The sequence below is a fragment of the Theropithecus gelada genome, chromosome 6 (assembly GCF_003255815.1).
Source record: "Theropithecus gelada isolate Dixy chromosome 6, Tgel_1.0, whole genome shotgun sequence".
NCBI classification, from domain to species: Eukaryota; Metazoa; Chordata; class Mammalia; order Primates; family Cercopithecidae; genus Theropithecus; species Theropithecus gelada.
In genome coordinates, this window is record NC_037673.1 from 50,847,172 (window position 1) to 50,872,799 (window position 25,628).

Sequence of the window (25,628 nt, forward strand, 5' to 3'; positions counted from 1 at the left end):
TACTCGGGAGGCTGAGGCAGGAGAATGGCGTAAAAACCCGGGAGGCGGAGCTTGCAGTGAGCTGAGATCCGGCCACTGCACTCCAGCCTGGGCGACACAGCGAGACTCCGTCTCAAAAAAAAAAAAAAAAAAAAAAAAAAAGAAACATAGTAATCAAACAGGTAAATATAAAAGCTAGTATATATTTTAAATTTGTAACTCCTCTTTTTATTTTCTACATGATACAAAAGACAAATGTGGCCAGGCATGGTGGCTCGCACCTGTAACCCCAGCACCTTTGGAGGCCAAGGTGGGTGGATCACCTGAGGTCAGGGGTTCAAGACCAGCCTGGTCAACATGGTGACAACTCGTCTCTATGAAAAATACAAAAATTAGTCAGGCATGGTGGTGGCTGCCTATAATCCCAGCTACTAGGGAGGCTGAGACAGAAGAATTGCTTGAGCCTGGGAAGAGGAGGTTGCAGTGAGTGAAGATTGTGCTACTGACTCTGTCTCAGAAAAAAAAAAAAAAAAAAAGACAAATGCAAAAAACATTTAAATAATTTTAAACATACATCACCGGGCACAAAATATATAAATATAATTTATGAGTAAAACAGAAAGAGGAGGAGAACAAAGCTGTACAGGAGCAGAGTTTGTATATGCTACTACATTGGTATCAAGTAAAAGTAGACTGTTATAAATTTAGGACATTAATTGTAATACCCATAGTAACCACTAAGAAAACATCTTAAAAAAATTACAAAAGGAAAAGAGAATCAAAACAGTACACTACACTAAAGCATCAACAAAACACAAAAGAAGACAGTCCTGGAGGAAATGACAAAAATGACATACAGAAAACAAATAGCAAAAAGGTTAAGATTCTTGTTGGTAGTTACTTGAAGTATAAATGGATCAAACTCTTCAACATAAAGGCAGAGATTGGCACAATGGAGTAAAAAACATCAGGATCCAACCAAATACTGTTTATAAGAAACTCGTTCTAGATCCAAAGACACACATTGGTTAAACTGTATGGATGGAAAAAGATATTATATGCACATAGTGACCAAAAAACAATTGGTGTGACTAAAATAATATCAGCTAAAATGATCAAAAAGTTTTACAAGAGAAAAAAAGATATTACGTATTGATAAAAGGGTCAATTCATCAAGAAGATGTAACAATTATAAACATATATGCACCAAATATCAGAGCTCCAAAGTGCATGAAGCCAACATTTACAAAATTGAAGGAAGAAACAGAAAATTCTGCAGTAAAATTCTGCAGTAACATTATTATTACTTTCAATAATAAAAAGAATATCTAGATGAAAAACCAGTGAGGAAATAGAGGACTTGAACACCATTATAAACCAATTAGACCTAACAGACATATACAGAACACTCCAGCCAATAACAGAATACAGCGTCTTCTCAAGTGCATGTGGCACATTCTCTAAGGCAGATCGTATGTTAGGCCACAAAACAAGTCTCAATAAATTTAAAGTACAGTAAAAATTATTACAATTTTAAGTTTTAAAAAATTATGTTTTATTTTCAAATACATTGGCTAATAAATGTATAATATTAATAAAAGATGCATAGTTAAGCCAAATAACTGCCAAGATAATACCTATGCAAATTTATGGGCGGAGAAAGGAGCAAAAATCCCCCAAGGGCACTTTTTATCTATGTGCTAGGCAGTGGGGATACAATAGAGAATAAAACAAACAAAATCCTTGCCTTCATAGAGGTCATATTTTGGTGTGGGAGAGGATCTATATCTATATCTATATCTATATATCTATATATATAGATAAATATATATAAAGAAACAAAGAGCCTAGTTTCAGGTTCTAATACATTTTATGTAGAAGATATGCTAAGGTAACTGTGGGAGAGAGTAACCTGGAGGGTTGCTTTTGCTAGGATAAAAGGGGTAATGATAATCTGCCTCTTTTCCTCTGGCACTAGCTATAGAGGTGTCTTGGGACCTACATGCTTATTATTCCTACTACTTTCTGCACTGATTTGCACCTCTTCCTGTCTTTGATCATTTGCCACCTTCTCAGTGAGGCCTTCCATGCTCATGATCATCCAAAATTGCATTCTTCCTCCCTCCTCACTCCCTGCCCCACTGGCAACTCTGTTTCCTTTCTTCTTGCATTATAACTCCCCCCACTTAGCACTTATCACTATCAAACATAGGACACATTTTACTTTGTTATCTTGTTTACTATTTTTTTTCCCTTTACTGTACTGAAAGTTCCAAGACAGGCACATGGCTTGTCCTGATCATGAACAGCAGTGTCTGACATATAGTAGATGCTTGGTAAATATTTGTTGAAAGAATTAATGAGTAGAGATGTCAAGCAGACAGACAGATATATAAGTCTACAGTTCAGGCAAAAGTGCTTGACCAGAAGATATAGGTTTGAAAGTTAAAAGATTAAAATGGATATTATTTTCTTCAACATAAAGATGTAGAAATTGGTTCAGATAGGCAAATGAGTATGTACAATGATACATCATCTTCTCATTATCTCACAAGCTGAAGCAAATCTAGCTGGTAGAAGAGATAAACATTTTCCTGGTGCATATTCTAAAGGGATATTAACATTTGGACATTTAAAAACAAGAACACTAAAACACAAAATGAAATAACGTATCTTTAACAGTGAATTTCTTATTGTGACCCTTGATGACAACTCAGGTCAATACAAAAGTAAATGTACTTCAATGAAAGAATCTTACGGCCCAAACCAATGAGGCTAGGGTACAAAGATTTCCTGGGCTCTAACTTAATCTAAGGATAGATTTCAGAATACGTAATGACACAGATAGTCTATCCTCCTTTCTATTCTGCTGTGACAGGAGCATTCAGTTCAAGGTTGATCTCTCTTGTGGTTATTTTGTATTGCTAAGTGAACAGAGATCAAGAAGTGTTGTAAAATAGGTGCCCAAGTTGCAAGACTGAAATTTCATCACATAAATATCAATATGTCTGACTTGTTTTCTTGCCAGATAAGTAGCCACTTCACCTTTTTGCAGAGGTGACGGTTAAGTGACTCTTCCAATGTCACAGCGAGTGGCAGAGATGGGGCTTGACCTCCGGTCTCTGAACTCCCAGCTCAGAAAGTATTCCACTTTCAATCATCTGTGCCTTTTATACTCACATAATAAAAGATATCAGGTCACATTTCTGGAACACTGTGGGTGGGATCCTGAGGCTGTCTTTATCTGTAACCTTCTTAAAGCACCTATCATTGCAGGAAACAGAAGAGGCTTGTTTTTGTCAGGGTTTCTTGTATCTTGTCCTTGTATCGCATGGTCCAAATGTTAGGGCTCTAGGCATCTGCCCTTCCCTTTACAACTTCTCTATCTACATCCAGTCATGGACTGGGGAATACCAAAGATAAATAGGGATTAGGATAACTGCTTCTATATGAAATGTTATGGTTAGGCTTGAAATTTTTTAAATCGCTGTTTGGATTAGGAAAAACATTAATAATAAGTAGAGTCACAGACTTTAGAAATAATTATATCCACAAGGATCAAGCATGTGATCTTAAAAACAACAAAAAATTATTCCCTTGGGGGGCCAAGGGGGGCAGATCACCTGAGGTCAGGAGTTCGAGATCAGCCTGGCCAATATGGTGAAACCCCGTCTCTACTAAAAATTAAAAAAATTAGCAAGGTGTGGTGGCACATGCCTATAGTCCCAGCTACTTGGGAGGCTGAGGCAGGAGAATTGCTTGAGCCTGGGAGGCGGAGGTTGCAGTGAGCCAAGATCATGCTATTGCACTCCAGTCTGGGTGCCAGAGAGACTCTGTCTCAAAAAAAAAAAAAAAAAAAAAAAAAAAATCATTTCCATTGATTTTATATTTTAAAAGTTACCAGCTGTTTGTGATGCAAAAACCACTTTTAAAAGAAAGAAGCTGTACCTAATCCCATCATCCAAATGGTCGAAGTGAAAATTAAATTTTCAAAACGGTGAGAAATACACACATAGGTTTACAAAATTCCAACAGTAGAGAAAGGCATGAAACACAAGATAAAAGCCTCATGATCATCTACCATCCCAGTCTCACTCTACAAATTAATTATTCTTAATTGTATGTATTATATTTCTGTGTTTCCTTCCAGAACAAAATATCTTTTATGTTATAGAAGTCCGTGTTGGCATGTATTAATTTAGTGTATGTCTATTTGCAGAAAAACATACACAAAACAACGCATATTGTTCAGACTTCTATAGCTTGTGTTTTTTGACTATTTTATCCTGAAGGTCTTTCGATAGCAGCACATATTTTTTCAGGGAGCATGTGGAGTTCTATACTACAGATGTAATGTAATTAATTCAACCAGTTCCCTAATGATAGGCATTTAGGTTATTCCAGTTTGTTACTATCATTAGCAACACTTCAATGAATATCTTTGTACACACAGCTTAGTGTACTTTCACAAGGATATTCTTAGGGAAAACTACTGATAGGAAGAGTATAGGATCAAAGGGAATGTGCGTTTACAATTTTGACAGGTATTACCAAATTGTTCCCTAACATCCTTGGACAACTTGTACTCTAGTAAACAGTTGGAGACCATAATATCCATAATACTTTTAATCAACAGGCAGATAAAATTAAAAGTATGATGTAAATATAAACTACACTTGTATGCTATCCCATGTACTCCATCTCTGGGGCTATCATGATTTACACAAGTAATTACCATTAAGTATAATATAATACATCTGGAACTTTATGTTACCAAACAACATTAATTCACTGAGAAAACAATTCACAGTCATTGCTATAGAATCTTCCATAGGAATGATCCTGGGAGTTGGACGCCAGCCTGGTATCAATAATTGGAACCATACAAGAGTGTTGTGTGTGTCACTTTTTGAACAGCAAGTTTCATTTTGAAATCTATCTGAATCAGCTTGTGAAATCTCAAAAACAAAATATTTGTTCATCATCTCTATGCAAGGATTGATCAGAAATATATAGTAAATGTATATTCTATTTTCCTCAAAAGTAATGAGAAATAATTCATAGTAGTGTTCTAGTTAAATGATGTGAACAGATTTCATCATTTAACTTTGGTTCATTTAAACTGGATCAAAGGTCTAAAGGATGTATGAAAATTTTGAATTTTAAATTACGAAGACAATTGTCCTATGGATATCAGAAGAAAGGAGACAGAAGGCAGTGGTTAAAAGAGAGTTATCAAAGTAAGTTTTTTTTTTTTTTTTTTTTTTAAGTGAGGCCTATAAAGCTAATCTCAGCTTCTTCATTTCCAAGTTATTTGACTTCAGAGAAATTACTTAACTCTCCAGGCTTTAAATGAAGTAATGAAAAGAAAACATTTAGCCCAGTACCTGGCACCTAGATAGTACCACATGAATGTGAACTGCTATTAATCTATAGCCACTATTACCCCAGTATTAACAGTAGGTCTGAAAAAATAGAAAAGAATGACTCCTAGGATATAGACAAAAAGGTAATAAAGGATGAGAAGAATTTGACAGTAGATGTTTACTACCTAATTAGCACATTTATCCCCTTTCTCAAGTGAACAATGAACATGTTATCTCCAAAGAGGCAGATCACAGTGCAAGACTGTCAGATTTCCACATTATGATTGTGGTTTTCCAAAACTTTTGCAGACTTTGGCATGGCAAAAATACATCTTGAAAGCCTTATTCTGGAACTGAAGAATTTAAGTTAGTCTGCTTTGGGTGAAAAACAGTGTTTCCCAGTAGGATCCAGCACAGAAACTCATAGGGTCTTCTGACATGAAAGGCAAGGTTCAGCTTTATTTCTTGACCCAATTTTATGAATTTCATAAAAAAGAAATTCATACCAAATGAAAATTCAAGAATATAAAATTGACTCTAAAATGTAACTGGAGGCTGGGCGCAGTGGCTCAAGCCTGTAATTCCCGCACTTTGGGAGGCCACGACGGGTGCATCACCTGAGGTCAGGAGTTCGAGACCAGCCTGGCCAACATGGTGAAACTATGCCTCTACTAAAAATACAAAAATTAGCTGGGCATAGTGGTGGACACAATGCTTCTCAGGAGACTGAGGCAGGAAAATCGCTTGAACCTGGGAGGCAGACGTTGCAATGAGCCAAAATTGCGCCATTGCACTCTAGCCTGGGTAACAAGAGCGAAACTCCATCTCACTCACACACACACACACACACACACACACACACACACACACACAGAGTAACTTGAATATTTTACATTCCTTGATAATTGATTGCCACAAGAATTCTGGAAATAGTTATTTCTTCTCAGCAATAAATTTGCCTTATTTTTAAATGCTCTCAATACGAAGATTCCCTTGATTTGACCTTGTAATTTCTCTTTTTATCTGAAGATTGCAGAAGAGAGATGGTAACTACATGGGCCACCTATTCCCACAGCTGAGGCCAACTGTGCAGAAGACTGAAGCCTTTTTCCCCAAGGAGCCTGGCTGTGGCCACAGAGTGCTTCTCAGCAAGTGCTACCTGTTCCTCCCCCACCTTGGACAGGAGGTGACACTCATTTGTCATCCCTTTTACAGAACATTCACTTTACAGAAAGGGCTCATTAAAATAAATTAGTATAATATCCCACTGTCATTTCACTTTCTATTTTTCCTTTAAAAAAAAAGATTAGTATCTTCTCCCTTGAGAAAGATGCCTGAAGGTATTTCTATACTGGTTTTAAACACTTAGTTACTTAAACCAAAATTGATAGCCTCCTTGAGATAGTAGGGCTTTTCATATTCTTCTAATCTTACTTCTTCCTAATGTAGAAATCCTTTCTACAACATCCTTGATGAGTAGACACTGAATTCCAGAGCTAACACTCTAGCCATGTAGAACTGGCCGAGGAGTACCTTGTTACAAGTAAAAGAGCAGTGGATGAAATGTTGGGATAGCTGGGGTTATACTCCCACCCCACTCCTGAAGGTAAGCCACTTACTCCATGTACACCTTGTTTTTCTTTCCTCTAAAACATAGTTGTTATTTATCGGTCACTAAGATGCCTTGGAGGCCTGCCAGTTTGCAAAACACTTCGTAAGAAAATCTTTGTCAGAAAGTCCTAATTGTTAGAAATCTGCCTCCTCTAACTTCTGCCCAGGCCCTCTAATCTTGACTCTGGAGAGATTCAAACAAGTAGATTTTCACTCAACTGAAAGCTAGGTATCACACCTGCCAGAAGCATTCTTTCTTCCAGACCTCGCAGAGGCCTTAGAATACATTTCTTGTCTGTATATTATTAATATCTCCTTTAGTGTTTAATCAAATGATATAGTGGTTAATAGGACAACATTTATTCATGGTATTTTGGTGGAAGAAGATAAGTGGAAGGCTGAGGTTCTGCAACTCATAGTGTAAGCATTTTAAAGGCTTTATTTTAGTAAAAGGTTAAACAAAGAATATTATTTTAGCAATCTGCAACTGATTGACAACAGTTAACATTTAATTAATTACTATTTTTATGAGCCAAGGTTTTGCTCTTTGTAAGATTTCAAAATCCTGAGGTTAGGGGACTTGTGTTGAAATGCAGTGGAAGTCTTAGAGGCCACAGAAGAGAGTTGGGTTTTTGGGCCTTGAATTAAATAGGCCATGGACTGTGTGTGCATTTTGGGATTCTATTTCCATTTTTCTTTTCTTTTGAGGGGGCAGGGGTCTCTTGTATCCTTGCTCACTGTTGGTCTGTCTGTTATTACTTCACACTGCTGCCAGTGGACTTGACTATATCAGTGAATCTTTCTTCTTCCAAATTTCCTGCTTCTGATCTACTGTGGGTTTGACAAGCACATAACCAAACATTTTAGAAACTTTTCTGAGATTGAAGTAAATGGACTGAGATACCATTTTTCATCTATCCAGTTGGATAAAAATGTAAAATAATTACTACTATTGTGGGAATAGGGAACATAGACAAACTCTTGTTCTGCTACAGACAGTGTATTAAAAGGTATTAATACTTTGGATAGCTGTGATATTGTGAAATATATATTTGGTTTTCACCCCTATTTCCTGAAATACAATTTCTAAAATCTTTGGAATCTCCAAAGGGCTGCCTTTTTGGTATACTAATGCTGACTGCTAGCTTTAGGATGGGGCTGGTCACCAGAAAGACAAAGGCAGGATTAGAGGACTGGAATGTGCAGCCCCATGCTCCAATCTCAGGGAAGGGGAAAGGGACTGAAGAGCAAGTTGATCACCAGTGGCAATGGTTTAAACAATCATGCCTCTGTAATGAAGCCTCCAGAAAAACCCAAGAGAACAGGGTTCGGAGAGCTTCTGGATGGCTCAACATGTGGAGGTTCCTAGAGGGTGGTACCCCAGGGAAGGCATTGAGACTCCACGCCCCTTCCCTCATACCTCGCCCTATGCATCTCTTCATCCGTATCCTTTGTAATGTCCTTTATAATAAAACAGTAAATGTAAGTAGGTGTTTCCCTGAGTTCTGTGTGCTGCTCCAGCAAATTAACAGAACCAAAAGTGGGAGTCGTGGGAACCCCAACTTGAGCTGGTAATTCAGAAGTTCTGGAGACCTGGACTTGCAACTGGTGTGCTATCGGGACAGTCATGGGGACTGAACCCCAGCAGGTGGGATCTGACACTATCTCCAGGTGGATAGTGGTGGGATTGAATTGGAGGCCACTGCAGAATTAATTGCTCACTTGGTGTTGGAAAGCAACCCACACATTTGGTCACAGAAGTCTTTTTTTTTTTTTTTTTTTTTTTTTTTTTTTTTTTTTTTTTTTTTTTTGAGACGGAGTCTCGCGCTGTGTCACCCAGGCTGGAGTGCAGTGGCGCGATCTCGGCTCACTGCAAGCTCCGCCTCTCAGGTTCACGCCATTCTCCTGCCTCAGCCTCCGAGTAGCTGGGACTACAGGCGCCCGCCACCACGCCCGGCTAGTTTTTTGTATTTTTAGTAGAGACGGGGTTTCACCATGTTAGCCAGGATGGTCTCGATCTCCTGACCTCGTGATCCACCCGCCTCGGCCTCCCAAAGTGCTGGGATTACAGGCTTGAGCCACCGCGCCCGGCCGTCACAGAAGTCTTATTCCGTGTTGACGACTGTTACTGTGGTGGTGTAAGAGAAGAGACAAAAGGTGGTTTGAGAGCTTTTCCCAAACAATAGCTATTTGGCAATCTATTTTAAAAGCCCTAAAACAATGCATCCCCCCAAATATGTGAAACAAATTCCACATGCAGAAATCCGTCCTCAGAAACTAGATATACAAGTACAGAAAGATGTACAAATAAGGCTTTGATTATAATAATGAAATGTTGGAAAGATCCTATATATCCACCTTTAGGGTACTAGTTCAATAAGCTGTGTTGCAGCCATATAATAATGTCATGAAAAAATGATATTGCAGGTGTTTAATTATCAACAAAGAAGTAGGTACATGCTAAACTGGAATATAAGTCAGTTCACATATTATAATCCCCCTTAAAAATAGTCATACATATTGGAATGGAAAAATCTGCAATAATATAGACAAATATTAGTGAAGAGTCAGTCTTCAGTATATTATAATTTCAGGTTTTTGTAGTTTAACATTTTTGTTTATTTGTATTTTCTAACTTTTCCAAAACATTAATTTTTTTTTTTTTTTTGAGACGGAGTCTCGCTCTGTCACCCAGGCTGGAGTGCAGTGGCAGATCTCAGCTCACTGCAAGCTCCGCCTCCCAGGTTCATGCCATTCTCCTGCCTCAGCCTCCCGAGTAGCTGGGACTACAGTCGCCCACCACCACGCCTGGCTAGTTTTTCTTTTTTTTTTTCTTTTTTTTTTTTTTTTTTTTAGTAGAGACGGGGTTTCACCGTGTTAGCCAGGGTGGTCTCAATCTCCTGACCTCGTGATCCGCCTATCTCGGCCTCCCAAAGTGCTGGGATTACAGGCTTGAGCCACCACGCCCGGCCTAAACATTAATGTTTTAATTTAAAGCTGGCTTAGACTTCCGTGTACACACAATGAATTCATCACACAAGTTATCCCTTCTCTCTCCAAAATTTCGCTAGAATGACAATAAAAGCATGTAAAAGTATTGAGTGATAAGATCAAGCCAAATGGGAGAAGGCAAAAGCAGATGAGAGATTTCAGTGATGAAGATGGAGAGAAAAGTGGTTAGTCTGAGGATACGAAGGCTATAGTGAACTTGATAAAATTTAGAAGCTGGATATGGGAGGAGGCAAAGGGATCACAAAGAAAATAAGAATCGGTGTTGGTGCTGCTATTCACTGCCTCTGGGAAAATAGGAACGGTAGGAAGAAAAACAATAGATAAAAATGGATCCAGTTTTGGACATTTAACCTAAGACTTGTGAGGTGTCCAGTAGGGTGCTGGACACACAGAGTTGCCTTCAGGAGACAGGTCTGGGAATCATTTGCATGGGAGTGAGGCTGAAACCAGGGTAGGACATGTGGTCATGCTGGGAGATTTGCCCAGTGATCAGAAGCCAGGGGATGAATCCTGGGGAACATCAACATGTAAGAAGCAGTGGAGGAAGAGCAACCCACAGATGAGGCCCGTGACAAGTAACTAGACAATCGAATGTGGGGCCAAAGAAGCTATGAAGGAGGGAAATAGAGAAGTGAGGACCAAATGTGATACCAAAGAAGTAGTCCTGTAAAAAAAACCAGTTATTATTCACTGGTTGTGATGGGTGTAGGGTGAAAAGCCAGATTCCAGCGCTAGAGAATTAGGAGAAAATGGGAGGTTAGACATAGACAGTGTTTTCAAGAAGCCTGGCTGTGACTAGAGAAATGAGAGAAGTGAGTGGCAACTTGGGGGCATTAAGTTGACCTTAGGGTTCTGGTTTCGTCTCTTTAATATAGGAGAGAGTTAGTACGCTGAAGTAAAATTATATGCACCATGATGTAAAATGATACTCTACAAAACTGGTTGTCTGAATAAATTAATATAGCTTTCAGATGATCGATCACTTTCAACAAGATAGCGAAACCTGGCATATCTAATTTTTTGCTCTTAATTTTTCTTCTATTTTATAATTATCTAAGACTTAACATAAACGCACAGATATTTAAAATGCCAAGCTAGTTTTGAACATTTGTGGGAGGATGAGGCCAAAAAACCCAAACAAACCCTAAAATACAGAAACATCTTCACTGAGACTGGTTCATGAAGACATCTTAAAACTGAGCAGCATCATTTAATAGCCAAATCAAATACACACTCATTTTCTTGATAAATTAGATGTAACTTCAACTATCATAAGAAAGTAGCCAGAAAGCAATATTTACTGTAAGCTGCTGTGTCCTACACAATTAGCAGCATCCTAGTGATCTCAGGGACTGCAGTCTTCAGAGGGGCTTATCTCTTGATATAGAGCATTCATTCATTCATTCATTCATTCATTCATTCATTTAATATTTTTAGTGGAGATGGGGTTTCACCATGTTGGCCAGGCTGCTCTCGAACTTCTGACCTTGTGATCCATCTGCCTCGGCCTCCCAAAGTGCTGGGATTACAGGAGTGAGCCATCGCTCCCGGCCCAATATAGGGCAGGCATTTAAACACATTTTTTTGCTACCTGGGCACATCTTATATCTTTTAAAATATGCAGGCTGGGCGCGGTGGCTCACATCTGTAATCCCTGCACTCTGGGAGGCTGAGGTGGGTGGATCACCTGAGGTTAGGAGTTCGAGACCAGCCTGGACAACATGGTGAAAATCCGTCTCTACTAAAAAATACAAAAAATTAGCCAGGCGTGATAGCGGGTGCCTGTAATATCAGCTACTTGGGAGGCTGAGGCAGGAGAATTGCTTGAACTTGCTAGGTGGAGGTTGCAGTGAGCCGAGATGGCACCACTACACTCCAACCTGGGCAACAGAGCTAGAGTCCATCTCAAAAAACAAATAACAACAACAACAACAAGAAAAGGCACATATGTGCTAGTGTCTTTAGTAACTGTATGTTTACATAACAGACATGCTTTGTCCACCACAGCATATTTTTTAAAAACTGAAATATTTGCAAAAGTACTATTAGGTATTCAACAATTTGAATTCCCTAGTTAGGAAGATGGGGCCAAATAGTATCATACTTTTTTCTTTTTGGTAACTATTCATGGCAGAACTTCAACTACTTTCCTCTTAATGTGGTGTTCTGTGCAGTTAGTTTTTCTTTCTGTGTCTATCTTAGAAAGATGGATTCTCAAAAATTAAAAACATGTGACAACAGTGACTTCAGCACATTTTGCCAGGAGCAAAATGCAGAGTGAACAAAGAGAAAGATTAAATAATTTAGAAACATGTTCTGGTGAATCACAGAGAATTATCAAACAGATAAAACCAGGTCTGTTCCTATTTTCGATGCTTAATATTTAAAAAAAATTTTATTTCTGCTTTATGATCTCAACAAAACCCACTACAAAGCATGCAATGGGATAGTGATTTCTGAATTTTGTGAGTTGAAAATTTTCCTTAAGTGCCTAGAATATTCTGGAATAAGAAGGTTACGAGAAACTTTGTTTCAATAATAAAAATGTAAGTGGCTAAAACTATTTATTGTTAAAAAAAGAAGAAAATACCATGTTTAATCGAGAAGTTGTGATAGGAACATGAGCTGGGGCACTTAAAATACCATAAATTAAGATAAACTTTGCATTTATTGCATGAGCATATGTAAATGAAAATGTGGTTTAACATCCCCAAACCTAGTATGTCTCTTGGCATACTGTAAAGGTGGTTGCATGCTGGATAAAAGGGAGAACCTCGGAAGAAGTGTCCAAAGTGTGGTGCATGTACAAGTATGCATCTAGTTTAATATCTCACAGGCTATAGATGAAGTTTGAGAGCAAACTCCCCCCAAATGATATCAAATATGGCTGCAAAAAAATTTGAAATAAATTTCCATTTTTTAGTTAAAAAAAGATAAAAGATAGCCAATGAAAACAGAAAATAAAAATTGTTAAACATAATTCAACGAGTTTAGTGCATAACAGTTCCTGAATTGTTTCAATAATTATTTTTTGAATGGTGTACTGGTCTTCTGGTTGTGCCAACTCCAGGAGGGTACAAAAAAATCCATAAAATATCACTCAGCTTCTACCATATATTTGAAACCAAAATCACGTTTTCTTTGAATAAAGCTTAAACAAAGTTCCAGGTATTTTAATAGCTTATTTGTCTTCCATTCTCTCATCCTAAACACTATGGCAGAGAGTAAGAATGAGTGGGTGAGAAAGAGAAAGAGAGAACTCTATATTTATTTGCTGATATTTGGTCCTCAAAACTCTGAAATCCATTCTTAATGACACAGATGCTTGCTTTTACCTTCTTGCCCTGAACTACTCATCAAATGTTATTAACGGTTACAAAGACAACTCAACGCAACAGACGATTTTGTGTAGATAGGCTGGAGGACAAGTTGACTTATTGGGCCCTGAAAGTTTTCCATCCCACCTTGGGCAGATGACTGTACAGCTTGCCAAACTTTAAAGTTATTATAACGAGTTTCACACAGATGCCAGACAAAACAGACAAGGGATTAATCGGAATGATCACAAATGCATTCCTTCTGAATAAATGAAAACACTCTGGCTAGTGCCAAGAGACATTTAAAATAGAAAACCTGAAACTAATCAATCAGATCAAGTTTAGCTCTTTTTGACATTATAGTTAGGAGACATTTCACTTTATCAATAATAGAAAAATAGGGAGAAAAAAAGAGAGAGAAAAGTTTGATAGCATTAAGAAGGAATTTTTGCACTGTCAAAGAGAAGTGCCTAAGGAGACAGTATCTTCTGTGGCTAGCATTTTTAAAAAATTATAATTGTTAAAAGTAATAAATGATAAGAGTTATAAGTCTTAAAGAAAAAAGTGAAGACTCAAACTATTGGCTCGATTTTTAAATTATAACATTGAACAAATCAAAGTTAAAGTATAAAAGCCCAGAACAATACCGGGAGATGACGGCTGTGGTCAGATGTTAGACAGACTATCCAAACAGCTGGAAAAGATGTTGATTCTCCTTGGGAAATTTGTAATGTATTTGACTCATGTTTTCATGGAGCTGTGGACTGTCCTAGGGGGTTTGAAAGAGAGAAAACTTGCCAAGAACTTTATCTGGAAAATGATAGTATTTTACCAGTTTTCCAATTAGACAACAAAAGCATTTAAACAATAATAACAAAAATACTCAGAAGTGACTAATGCTGTCTCTGCAGCACTAACATTCAGGTTATATGACTAGAAATTATTGAGTACATTATCCTCATTCATTTATACACAGCTATTTCTTAAAAAGGCATCCACACACAAACACCACATGAAGTGATTAAAAAAAAAAGGAGGGCCTTTCATTACTTGAGTTGGTTGACAAGTTAAATTTCATATTTGGTGCACACACACTCTAAATAACGTGCTCAATAACAAATCTCCTTATGCATGCCTTGGCATACCTACAGCTAGTATCTGATGCTGAGAGGCCAGAAAGGGAAGATTTGGTAACTGAATTCTTGCTGATGTGATGCAATTTTTTAGCTCTAAATAGCCCTTGCATATGCTTTGCTGAATTTCTTAAAGGTTTTTAATTGTTTGCTTCTCAACAATTGCAACGTTCATTTTCCCAAATAAGCCTAAAAGATGGATTAGGAATCATCTGTTATGCATACTGAAATATTTATGGATGAAATAGCATGATACTTGGGATTGGCTTTAAAAAAATCCAGTGTGGAATAGGGAAGTATGTGCGAATATAGATTTTAAAAGATTATCCATAAGTTTTTGACTGTTGAATTGGTGATGGATATATGGGGTTCATTACACTATTCTCTCAACTTTTGTAAAGCCTTGGAATTTCCTAATAAATTTGGAAAAAGTTAAAAGAAAAAAGTGGAAATTAAAAAAAAAATCTCTTGGATCATGAATGTAAATAATTAGGCAAAGCAAAGCTTTCTTCATACTTTTAAATTTCCCAGATGATTAATCACCTGCCCACATTGACAGTCATTCTTCCTCCCTAAAAAAATACAGTTCCTTATTTTGGATCATATTTTCAATACCACAATTATTTTGATGATTTTAGTTTGTTCCCCAGAAGCATAGTATATTATAGTAGAAGATATGCTAAACTTTGAGTCCGAAAACTTGGGTTTTAAAATTCCAGTAGTGCTATTTGTTAACCTTGTTATCTTGAATAAGTCATTTAATCTTTCTGGGTCTTAGTACAGATATCTCCTATGCTTGCTTTACAAAGCAAATATTAGGTTGTACCAGGTAACATTTGTTTCTTTTTTTGTACGTCAAAAACAGTTGAATTGTGTCAGTTTCATACGCATCCAAACTAATATAAAACATTATAATTATGACTTTCTTTTAGAGACTTTAAGCCAGAAATCATTGTCTTATTATTATACACGCTTACCAACATCACAGGTCAAGGCATTTTCCGTGGAACATAAAATATGAACCTGTTTAAACAGTTAAATCACAAATGAGAATTAGTCTCACCCTCCAATATCAGCATTGTACTAAGATTTCAACGTCAAGGAGCATATAGGAATAAAAGCTATTTGATGGTCTGTCTCTTCCCTTCTGTTATGTACTGGAAGTGATTTCAAGTTCCATACTAGCAGAGTTTCCTTATTATTGTGTTTGAGAAGACCTAAAGATACTTGAAGACAAATTTCTAAAAATATTAAATACTTTTTACTCTATCGTATCCAGCTTGTTTGTGCAACTGTGATGTTATTTGGAGCAACCACTATAGAAAAAGCATGAGTGCACTAAATGAGTATTATTTACTAGTGATGACAATGATAGTGATGGCTAAGGGACTGCAATTTATAAGCACAGCCGAGTATGAGAAATCTAAGTATAAAGGTCCAAGAAATAAACAGAAAACAGAAATTTACAGCAGATAGAAACTTCATTTAAAGTTTTTTAACATCAAAAAATACAAGTCTTGGCAAAATAGTGAAGTCCTGTCTCTACAAATAAATATAAAAAATCAGGCTGCGCATGGTGGCTCACACCTGTAATCCCAGCACTTTGGAAGGCTGATGCAGGTGGATCACCTGGGTCAGAAGTTCAAGACCAGCCTGGTCAACATGGTAAAACCCTGTCTCTACTAAATATACAAATATTAGCCAGGCGTGGTGGCAGGCACCTGTAATTCCAGCTACTCGGGAGGCTGAGGCAGGAGAATTGCTTGAACCCAGGAGGCAGAGGTTGCAGTGAGCCGAGATCGAGCCATTGCGCTCCAGCCTGGGCAACAAGAGCAAAACTTCGTCTCACACACACACACACACAAAAAAAAATTAGGTGTGGTGGCACACACCTACAGTCAGTCTTCGCTACTTGGGAGGCTGAGGTGGGAGGATCACTTGAGCCTCAGCAGGCTGTGGTGAGCCATGATTGCACCGCTGTACTCCAGCCTGCATGGTAGAACAAGACCCTGTCTTAAAAACAAACAAACAAACAAAAATACACGGACTTAAGTTAACTGAGGTTAAACGATGTTTTAGTTTCTGTGAGTGGGCATTTTTAAAAGGTGTAAGCTGAAATGATGTATATATTTTTATATATATAAATATAAATGCTTTATTTATATTATGCATAAATAATGCTATTTTCAACTATTTCTCCCTTTTGTATTTGTGGGCATATTATACAGTCTTTAAATTTTTATGTTGACTTTGAGCAAGGCCCTGTCGTTAAAAAAAGAAGAAAAAAGAAAACAAGAGACTAATAACAGAGTTTTGGGTCTGTCTGGGAAACTGATTCCACATAAATAACATTTCATATAAGCTAGACGCTGTTTTCCCACAGAAACAAATCCCACGTTAACTTTTCAACTGATTTTTAAATTGGGTACAGCCTACCCTTTAGCGAACTACTGTCATGTACCCACCTCTTGGCAAGTTGCCTTAGACCTGGATCACACTGACCAGGTTGATCTGGCTGGAGAAGAAAGTGAGCACAGGCAGTGCCTGGGCAGCTAAGTGGCTTAAGTGCCTGGGAGTGTCAATTAGGTCTCCTTTACTTGCGACTTAATCTGGAAAATGACATTTTTATGAGGTTACTAGGTGATTTTTTTTTCCTCTCAATAATCTGACCTTAAATGTAATCTATAAAACACAGCCTGCCCCTTTGAGAAATTTCTCCCATATATAGGGAGACTAATTATTTTTAAAGCAAACAAAAGTTTCTCTGTACTCATAGTTTTCTGCTTGGAAATCATGTATCTGTGAGCAAAGATCAAAAGCATAGATATTGGAAATAATGGCAGAATTCTTAAGGTCACTATATTAGATAATTTTAGCCTACCTTCTTGTCTAACATCATTTGTGTACTTCAATCACTCAACAAATATTTATTTATTTATTTATTTATTTATTTTTTTGAGACGGAGTCTCGCTCTGTCACCCAGGCTGGAGTGCAGTGGCTGGATCTCAGCTCACTGCAAGCTCCGCCTCCCGGGTTCACGCCATTCTCCTGCCTCAGCCTCCCGAGTAGCTGGGACTACAGGCGCCTGCCACCTCGCCCGGCTAAGTTTTTGTATTTTTAGTAGAGACGGGGTTTCACTGTGTTAGCCAGGATGGTCTCGATCTCCTGACCTCGTGATCTGCCCGTCTCGGCCTCCCAAAGTGCTGGGATTACAGGCTTGAGCCACCGCGCCCGGCCCATCAACAAATATTTAATAAACATGACACTGTTCTAATAGTTAATAAAATAAAGAACAAAAAGCTATGTCCTTATAGATCTTAAATGTCCAATTTATTAACGGATTAATGACTTAACCTCTGCTTTGCTGCACACAGAATTTGAGGCAACTCTAATTCTAGAATTAATTAAAATCTGGTTGAATCTTGAGAGAGTCCTTGATAATCATTGGGGATGTATCCAAGACCTAGGAGAGAAAAAATCTTCTGGCTTCTTTACTGAACTTCCCCATTCCACTTCTGTCTGTGAGGTGGTAATCAGTTATAAGAAGGTGGGCGGCAACAGTACAGAAAGGCATCTGGTTATGTACACCTCAGGGAGATATAAACAAAGGTGCTGTGAAGGAGGCATGAGGGGAACCCTGGTGTATGAGCAGGACTGAGAGCGGTGGTTGTGTGGGCCTGATTACCAGGAAACCAACATCCTCTACTCCAGCCTGAAAATCTAACCTTTTTTTTTTCTTACTCCTACAACCTCAGTCTTTCCTCCTTCCCATTCTAAGTATTTCCATCTTTTTCTGTAACCTTTCTCCGATATCAATTCAGAAGAGAAGGACAAGAAGTAAGTGGGCAGAAATGATGTCTGAGGGATCTCCCAGCAGCTTCCAATTAGCTTTGTCACTAAGAACACCTCCAGTCACAGCAAGCTGGGACTTGATTTGGTGACTGTCCATTGTTGGAAATAGCTCTGTTTCATTAATCTAAGCACTGTATTCGAAGAGAGCTTGCCTACAAATAACTTACAAAGGGTCCTCTACTGTTACACTACTCCTCTAAGAAGTTCTCAAGGATCTTGGCCTTTATGGGCACCCTAAATCCTTGGTTAATGTTTGACATGGACATGATGCAGGGCAGTAAACAGCAGCATGCTAAGGACTGGAATGTTCAGATCTAATTCAGTTCCCTCTCTTGGCAATACTTGCTGACTTTATTTGACATTGGAAAGACACTAGGAGCATCGAGGCCCATGAGGCATGGCAATGCCAAGGGTCCTATTGAGAAAGAATCTGAAACTGAAGAAATTAAAAGAAAAAAGTGTCATATGATTCTTCTGGGGAAGGACCAAAGCCAGCTGAGGCACAACCATCCACAAGGCTTGCAGGTGGGTGAGTGAGTAGAATATGTTGACCTGACCTGACTAAGGCTGCTGATAGGTCTAGGAACATCAGTACAGCTGCTTGGCCAGGATCCCTGGCTCTGCATATGTCATCTGGCGGTGTAGCTATAATAATAAAAATGGCAAAAAGGATATTAAGTGGCCATACCTTTCCATCAAGGAAAGCTACCCATTATCACAGACTCATAATACCTTTAGGATTAAAGATTCATACTTTCTGGATTTAGCCTGTGTGGCATCAATGTTCTGTTTATCGGAAGGAAAGAAATTGATTTCCTGATTCCTTAGTTCATTCATCTATTAATAAACATTACTTAGGCACCGTCAAGTTCCCAGATACTAGGCCGTACAGGCAGCAAAAACACAAACAAGACATAATCCCTGAACTAAGGGTCTAGTGGGGTAGGGTAGCAGGGGAGAGAGGCAACCACACGAGTACCAAAATAGCTGAGTAAGCGGCAGGTCAAAGACGCACTAGGGCTGAGTCTAGAGTAGAAAGGAAGTACATGCAGGTAGGAGGAATAATATTTGCACATGCTCCAAGAACAGGGTAGTGACACCACCCATTTAGGAAACTACAACATTTCACTGGGCTGTCACATGAGCCAGATGGCTCAAAATAAGTGAGGAGGGGCTTCTATGCTGTGCCAAAGAACTTGAACTTTTATACTAATGAATATGGGGAGCCACTTAACTTTAAGCAGGGGACTGAGATGAGTAGATTTCCAGCACGGAAAAAAATGACTTGGGCAAATGTGGAGGGGCAAGGCTGGCAAGCAGCCCCAAACCGTAGTCTACAAGATTGCCCCAAGTGACTACTTGATGGAGGCATCATTCACTGAAATGGGACAAACAGGAAGAGAAATGCATTTGAGAGCAGATGAGTTCAATTTTTGGTATGTCGAGTTTGAGGTGGTGGTGCTGGTGGTTCAGAAATGTCAGTAGTTAGAAGGAAAGTTCTATACGTAGATCAAGGGAGGCAGGTGTGGGGAGCCGGCAGCATGTGGGTATTGTTTAGTCCTGAAGAAGACGGACAGCCCCTTCAAAGGATGGTATCTTCGAACAGTAACGAACTTCATGAATTTTTGTGCTGGAGCATTTATACCCAGTAGTGATTTGTCTCTGGACTATAGTTAATATTTCATTTGTTCTTGTTTTTATAACAAATATAAATTAATTACCAAGAGACTAACAAAATAGTTTTGTTAACTTTTATCTCCAAATTATAATGTGAAAACTAGGAAATTCGAGGCATAGGTTAGAAAAATATCCCACTAAGAGTGTCTTGTTTTGTTTTAATGTAGCACAGTAGTCTTTTGCATAGTAATTTTTCCCACTTGGGGAACTAAAAGGCTGTCAGTAATAACTGCACTTCTGAGATGATTCCTGTTTAATCTGTAAGTTTTCCCATCAAATCTGTGTCATGAATACCTGGTCTGAGTTTTTATGGAATATAGATCAATATTACCTCAGAATTTAAGTCCATGCAATTTTGCCAAAACAAACTAACCCAAGTGATTGACCCTGCTGATAGAAGATATTGTATTTTGAAAGATACCAGCACAAAATATAAGTATTTCAAACCAAGTTTTTTGATGATGAAATTAGAGCAGAAAAGTCTTATCAAGTCTCTGGAAACAAGGTCTGAGAACAATGAATTCAAGTCAGGAGAATCTGGTGCTCTCTATGCAATGCTTCCACTGGTGCCCTGTATGACCCTGGGCAAGTCCCCCGGTCCTCCCCACCCCCTGCTACCAATTTTCCTCCTTTCTATCACTGTGGAGTTTTATAAAGTATTTTATGTTCTTTAGATGAAAGATACAAAGCACACCACTTAAGTGGAAGGTCTGAGGCTTTTTGCCTATAACAGGAGGAAAGACTCACTAGCATAAAACCATCTAAGAGACAAAAACTTTATTTAGTGGTTTTAGTCTCCAGCTGACACCTAAATCCAAAAAGGTCTAGGTCACGTGTTCCCAAACATTTCAATGTAAAGAAAGGGGGAAAAAATGGAACCTAGGGAAGAATCAAATCCTACAAGTGGTATATTGCTTAGTATCCATACCCTGAGAAAATATATAATGCTTAAGTCACTGCCAATTCAGGAATGTTTATGGATAAATTTGTATTTTTAATAATCACATGGTATTCACATATATTTTCATCTATATTTGAAATAATGGTATCCGTATGTATGGGACGTAACTCCTCAGTCACAGGCAACCACTTGGTTTGCAAAGAGAATAAGAGACCTCCTGATACCAAATCTTAATGCCCACCTTGATATTCTAAAGACTGAATGTCAAAATCTCTCCTTAGCTTCCCCAAAACTTGTTTTACTATCTACTCCCTGAGTCATCCATTTATCACAGCAATTAAAAGAAATATCCCAGGCCAGGCATGATGGCTCAACACCTATAGTCCTAGAACTTTGGGAGGCCAAGATGGGAGAATCACTTGAGGCCAGGAGTTCGAGGTCAGGAGTTCGAGACCAGCCTGAGCAACACAAGGAGACCCTGTCTCTACAAAAAAAAAAAAAAAAAAAAAAAAAAGGCCGGGTGCGGTGGCTCACGCCTATAATCCCAGCACTTTGGGAGGCCAAGACGGGCGGATCACGAGGTCAGGAGATCGAGACCATCCTGGCTAACACGGTGAAACTCTGTCTCTACTAAAAAAATACAAAAAACTAGCCGGGGGAGGTGGCGGGCGTCTGTAGTCCCAGCTACTCGGGAGGCTGAGGCAGGAGAATGGCGTGAACTCGGGAGGCGGAGCTTGCAGTGAGCTGAGATCCGGCCACTGCACTCCAGCCTGGGCGACAGAGCGAGACTCCGTCTCAAAAAAAAAAAAAAAGAAAAGTGTATTTATAAAATATATCGAGAATCTCCTTTGTAAATACATTGTGTAAAATATAAAGCATTATCATATAGTAAGTGGTTCAAATTTGTAAGGGTAGAATATTAACTTCCAGAACCACACAGGCATGGCTACCTTAAGAGATGTTGTGTCTTTATCAAGGGAGTCAGTATTCTCACTTTACTCTGTGGGTCAGGTTACTCCTGAGCACTACTTGTTCTGAGTCTATGCTTTCAGAACGGCACATCTAGAAGTGAGTGAACTTGCTCTGTCAACAGGGGAAGCAAACATAGATTATTATACGTTACAATACCTACCATCTATTTATCACTGCCTAGGTACCAGGTCTTTATATATATATCTCATTAAAGCTCATGGGCTGGGGCATGGTGGCTCACGCCTGTAATCCCAGCACTTTGAGAGGCCAAGGTAAATGGACTGCTTGAGCTCAGGAATTTGAGACTAGCCTGGGCAACATAATGAGACCTCATCTCTACCAAAAAAAAAAAATTAACAAAAAATTCGCCGGGTATGGTGGTATGTACCTGTAGTCCCATGTACTTGGGAGGCTGAAGTGGGAGGATCGCTTGCGCCTAGGAGGTCTAGGTTTCAGTGTGCCAAGATCATACCATGGCACTCCAGCCTAGGCAACAGAATGACGCCTTGTCTCAAAACAAAACCAAAACCAAAACAACAACAACAACAAAAACCTCACACTGTAGCAACCTCTTTTATTCTCTATTTTTGCAGAGGTGCCAGAAGCAGTCATAGGGCTGGAGAGAATTCTGGCTGGCCTGATTCTAAAACCCCACTCCTTCACTATACCAACGCGGCCTCCCATTAAGTGACTGACACATAAAGTTGGGATAATTTTCCCCAGCAAGTGATGCCAAAATAATTTGTTCAGTATCTGCTTGGCAACTCTGCCTCAGTCACAGTTTAAAGTCTTTAAAGTCTTTTTTTTTTTTTTGTATTTTTTGTAGAGATGGGGTTTCACCATGTTGGCCAGACTGGTCTCAAATTCTTGGCCTCAAATGGTCCACCTGCCTTGGTCTCCCAAAGTGCTGGGATTATAGGCGTGAGCCACTGTACCTGGCCTAAAGTCTTGACTCTAGTTTCTTTCTTCAACTACTGTTTTGAATGTACAGTTTATTTATTCCTTTGAGTGCTATTGATTTCATTGGCTAATAAACCCATGATTCCTAAATTATACTTTTTGCATTTCCTTATTTATCTTCTCCAACACCTATTTTGCAAAAATACCAAAGCAACTCAAAGACATATTTCATCATCTCTATCTTCCATTTTCGCATTTGTTAGTACTAGTTTGAAAAGCAATCTGCAGTCATTCTTTAAAGTAGCATCAAAGCAGTGCCAGCTTTGTACTAAACACTTAATTTGCATTACCTTTTTTAGTCTTTAATTAAGTTGGTGTTAGGCCTCTATTTCATAGATGAGGAAAGAGTTCACACACAGCCAACAAGTGGCAAACATAGAATTTACACAGAGGTCTGATGGATGCTTAAGCCCTGACTTTAGGCTCCAATTTTAAGCATTAAACTATACCTACCCAGAATACAAACACAGTTCTTCTCATCAGAAGACACACTAATGGTTAAATTAAAAGAGCTGGATGGAGACATGTGAGAAATTATCAGAATTTAATTCTCCATATCTGCTTAACTCCATTTGTTCACTTTAATTTACTTTTAATCCCACAGAGCTAACAACTGAGGACTGTGAGTTATTCAAAAAGCCCTCAGATTTAAGAGGGAAGAGTAACAAGGGGCTAAGATTACAGCATTGAATCTTGTTTCCTAAAATGAAGATAGTTCATCTCAAATGTTTAAGGAAAAGAAAACTCCAAATCAAAGCACCATACTAATACACCCAAAGGCTTCTCTCAAACTGCCCTGTAGCAAGGCATGGTGGTTCATGCTTGTAGTCCCAGCTACTTGGGAGGCTGAGGCCGTAGGGTCACTTGGGCCAAAGGGTTCAAGGCTGCAGTGAGCTATAATCCTGCTACTGCACTCCAGCCTGGGTGACAGAGTGAGACCCAGTTTCAAAAAAACAAAACAACACAATAAAAAAACTGCCCTGCACCCTTGGCCAGAGGGAATTACTGAAGGAACCTGACTGCACAGGGGAGTGGTCTAGATTCAAATGAACTTCAGTTACTTCAGAGCCAACCCCGGTTTAGTCACAGTGGCAGAGGAGAATCCCATATATCAAGAAACTGAAGATATAATAACTAGATTCAGAAAAAAAATCCTACAGAATTTCCTAATCATTATTATTTAACTTTAAATATGGTAGTGAAAAATGAGAAAATAAATATTAGTAAACATCAATTAAAGAATATGTGAGAATGGTATTAATTATTGCCTTAGGACAATCATCCTTAGGTTGTATTAAATTTTATCCCAGGGCAATGCTGGATACAGGGTAAGCCAGAAGGCACCCTGAAGGTCAGTCATTGAATAAGAGTGAGAAAGAGTGGAAACTCTAGTGCTGAGTCTTTCTAGGAGCACACAGGATTCAGAGAACACAGTCTGCAAGCAACTGATACTCTGTGAGCAGTGATGCATATATTTCAGTACAATTATAAAAACAATCACTCATAAGGATTCCTAGTTTAAAAACTCGAAAAACATTTATTTGTGATATATAAATCATGAAAGAACTCTTGAAAGAAATCATGCTGGGCGCTGTAGCTCACTCCTGTAATCCCAGAACTTTGGGAGGCCAAGGCGGGAGGATCTCCTGAGGTTGGGAGTTCGAGACCAGCCTGACCAACATGGAGAAACCCCATCTCTACTAAAAATACAAAAAAAATCAGCCAGGCGTGGTAGTGCATGTCCGTAATCCCAGCTACTTGGGAGGCTGAGGTAGGAGAATTGCTTTGAATCCAGCAGGTGGAGGTTTCAGTGAGCTGAGATCGTGACATTGCATTCCAGCCTGGGCAGCAAGAGTGAAACTCTGTCTCAAAAAAAGAAAAGAAAAGAAAAGAAATAATGGAAGATTTTCAAAGCTAGGGAAGGAGCTTACACTTTTCTTATAGGCAAGAAGAAGCTACCTGACGCTTATGAGTAGGGCAAGGTTTCAAGAGGGGAATCTTGGAACCAGGAGAGAACAGTAAGGAGGAAGTAAGGAGAACCTGGATGACTTTGAAAGCCTCAGAAATGGAATGAAAGCTAGCTCAGGACTGAACACTCCCAAGTTTTCCCATTGCTTGATATCCCCAGGCTTTTAAACATTCTTTTTTTTTTTTTTTTTTAATACTTTAAGTTCTGGGATACATACATGTGCAGAACATGCAGGTTTGTTACATAGGTATACATGTGCCATGGTGGTTTGCTGCACCCATCAACCCATCATCTACATTAGGTATTTCTCCTAATGCTATACCTCCCCTAGCCCCCCATCCCCTGACCAGTATGTGATGTTCCCCTTCCTATGTCCATGTGTTCTCACTGTTCAACTCCCACCTATGGGTGAGAACATGAGGTGTTTGGTTTTTTGTTCCTGTGTTAGTTTGTTGAGAATGATGGTTTCCAACTTCATCCACATCCCTGCAAAGGACATGAACTCATCCTTTTTTATGGCTACATATGATTCCATTGTGTCTATGTGCCACGTTTTCTTTATCCAGTCTATCATTTTTTTTATTTTGAGATGAAGTCTCACACTGTCGCCTGGGCTGGTGTGCGGTAGGGCAATCTCAGCTCACTGCAGCCTCCACCTCCTGGGTTCAAGCGATTCTTCTGCCTCAGCCTCCCGAGTGGCTGGGACTACAGGCGAGCACCACCACGCCTGGCTAATTTTTGTATTTTTAGTAGAGATGGGGTTTCACTATGTTGGCCAGGCTGGTCTTGAACTCCTGAGCTCCTGATCCACTCACCTCGGCCTCCCAAAGTGCTGGGATTACAGGCATGAGCCACCACGCCCAGCCTATCCAGTCTAT

At 39.0% G+C, this 25,628-nt stretch overlaps 1 protein-coding gene across 1 annotated transcript in view; it reads right to left on the reverse strand.

Moving 5' to 3' along the window:
• ARL15 (ADP ribosylation factor like GTPase 15) overlaps positions 1-25,628 on the reverse strand; it is a 441,042-nt gene that overhangs the window by 78,916 nt on the left and 336,498 nt on the right. The gene's annotated exons all lie outside the window — the stretch shown is intronic.